General features: G+C 45.4%; 1 pseudogene; it reads right to left on the bottom strand.

The window, feature by feature from the left end:
- Positions 1-2,516: 2,516 nt before the first annotated feature.
- Positions 2,517-2,803, bottom strand: part of LOC103206108 — a 52,450-nt pseudogene continuing 52,163 nt past the window's right edge.

Raw genomic sequence — 2,803 nt, 5'->3', positions numbered from 1 at the left:
TCAGTTAAAAAAAAAAGAAGAAGAAGAAGAAGCAATGAACATAAAGTGTGAGAGTTAGATGAAAAGACTGATGGTGGGCTACAAGTGTATTTGTATGTTCTGTAAGTGTGCCCACGTATATAGTAGAGCTGACAAGGGACAAGGTTGTAGTCACTTCTTGGCCACAGTCAGGCTACCCAGAGAGACCAAGTAGTTGGACTGGTGGGCTCAGGACCATGGTCACAGAGGACATCAGGATCAACTGGCATGACATACTACACAAAAACATTGTTCCACATCCTACTTTGGTGAATAGCAACTGGGATCTTAAAAGCTAGCAAGCTGCCATCTAGATGCAACGATGGGTCTCTCCTCATCAAGAGCAAAGAAGATTGAAGAAAACCAAAGACTCAGAAACAATTAATCCAAGGGACTGGTATACCATGCGTTCCTCATCTTATACGACTATGAGAGCAGAACTAGATGGTGCCCAGCTACCACTGTCAACTACTCAGCCACTCGGAGGGAATCTATGTAGGAGATCCTGGATAGAGTGGGAAAACAATGTGGAACAAACCTCAAAATCACCTTAAAAAAAAAGGGGGGGGGGATCAGGTTTACTTCTCTGATAGAGCTGGTGGAACCCCTGAGACTATGGTCCCTATCTGCCTTTCAGGTCTAGAATTGAACCCACTCCTGTGGCTTCTATCCAAACACAAGACAGGCATATGAGCTGAACATTTATATTAGGTAGATACACTCCTTGGAGAGATCAGTCATGGGTGAATAGAAGAGCTGTGTAAGTGCAAAGAGACAGCTTGGGGGGCAGGAGTATATGGGAGGGAAGGACACAGGGAAGAGGTGGCTATGTGGAGGAAGTGGGAGGAGAGCTGTTGCATTGTGGGAGATTACAGTCAATGTCATGAGACAAGTGTATGTGAACTGTATGGAAGATGAATTTGCTCTGTCAACTTTCACCCAAATCACAATAAAATTAAAAAAAAAAAAAGACTGATGGCGGGGACTATGATTCATATAAGGCTCAGTTCATCTGCATGTGATGAAATTATAGCATTGACAGTATTTTAAGAACATCATCTTTTCACTGACAAAGTCCATTAACAAGTGTTTCTCTGTGACAAAAAAGGGGATAGATCAGGGGAGCCAATTATTTTAGCCAAATATGACCTATGTCTTAAACTCTCTGCAAGAACATACATGTAATGAAAACATCCCTCTCCTCTGGCAATTTTCTGAGCAATAGCCCTGCTATAGCTCAAAAAAGCAATGAAAAGCTGGCTATTCATATTTACATATATGTCAGGCTGAGTTTTCAAAACATTGTGATGTGCAAACAGAGTGGAGAATCGGCCTTGATAAGCAGTGTCAGCTCTCTTTAATCCACCCCATTTCATTACCAAGGGTTGAGTGCCATCACATCTTACTTGAACATTGATTAATTAGGTAGGAGACTTTTTTCCTGATGGTAAACAGTTTGCAACTTATTTTGAAAATACTCACACACAGACACCCAAATATTATGTGATAGAGTGAAAAGTTTGCAAGCTTTCTTAAGACATGAGATTTAGGTTGTGGTAGTCTCTGTTGACCTCCAAAGTTCATGGTTCTCTGCTATTAAGGATTGAGTAAAAACTTTTGAGAACTATATATTAAAGACCGAGTATGCTTTATCTTCTTCCACACTTTTATGCTGTCTTACATGGGGTTTGGCTTTCCCCTGCCTCACCACCCCCCCCCCCCCAGTAAGAGAACAGTTTCTCTACAGCTCTGTCAATGGAATCCAGATGGAAGGAGTTAAAGGGAGGTGATGATTAAACCAAGGTCATGTCTCAGCCCTTACCTTGAGATTGCCTTCACAGGAAAGGAGCTAAGGTGAAAGTGTGATGTGTCACAGGGTCCAACATCTCATATTTTATGACACGATAGATAGGAGAAGGTTGCTAGTCAGTGGAAAAACTAATCCAAAAGAGAAATTGCACGTGAGTGAGAGTGTGCATAGTTGACTATTTCTCAGCAAATCGAGATTTTATCAGCAGTGAGAACAGTGAAGTGCCTTCACAGGTGCCTCAGTGGGTTGGTGTTATGTGCCATTGAGTCGGACCCGACTCACAGCGACCCTTCTTGGGTTTCGGAGGGGGTAACAATATCTAATTTTTTAAAGACCTGTCTTCCGAGGTGCTTCTGGGTGTGTTTGAACCGCCAAGGTTTTGGCTAGCAGTCCAGTGCTTAACTGTTTGCACCACCATCCACGGACTCTGTTTTTTGGAATTTACCCCCAAGGCGGCGATGACAGCCTAGAAATACTTCTGACTTCCTCAGTCACCAGTCCCAGAGTAAAAGTCTGTACAAATACTTAAATTACCTCTCCCTCCTAGCAATTTTGCCTTTGGATTCATCTGTCCTTAGGCATAGGCAGGGTATGGTGTAACTGGGGATGCCTTGAAGGCAGTGGGAAGGGCAGTAGTGGGGTGGGGCTTGCTCCCGGCTGGAAGCAAGTCTAGCTATAGACGGTCCTCTCACAGAATCCAAGTGTTTCTCTGGGCCTGGGAAGTTTTTGCTCCCAAGTGACACTGGGGCCGGGGGCAGTATGTACGTACAGTCACATACTGACCAGCCCGGATGACGGCATCAAGGGCTCTGCAGCGCCCCAGGGAGAGGCCGCCAAGCTGCCGCTCCCTTTTGAATGAGCTCTCCCACGGTGCTCGTAGCGGCTGAGCTCCAAGGCCCTGAGCGCTGGAGCCATTCAGGGTCACCGCGTGCGAGGCTGGCCAGCCCACTTCCGCCGGCCTGGGTGGCCAGGGCG

This window comes from Orycteropus afer, unplaced genomic scaffold (assembly GCF_000298275.1).
Source record: "Orycteropus afer afer isolate SDZICR_OR568_19922 unplaced genomic scaffold, OryAfe1.0 scaffold00001, whole genome shotgun sequence".
Classification (NCBI taxonomy): Eukaryota; Metazoa; Chordata; class Mammalia; order Tubulidentata; family Orycteropodidae; genus Orycteropus; species Orycteropus afer.
The sequence above is the reverse complement of the archived record's forward strand: the minus strand, read 5'-3'. Positions and strand labels throughout refer to the sequence as shown.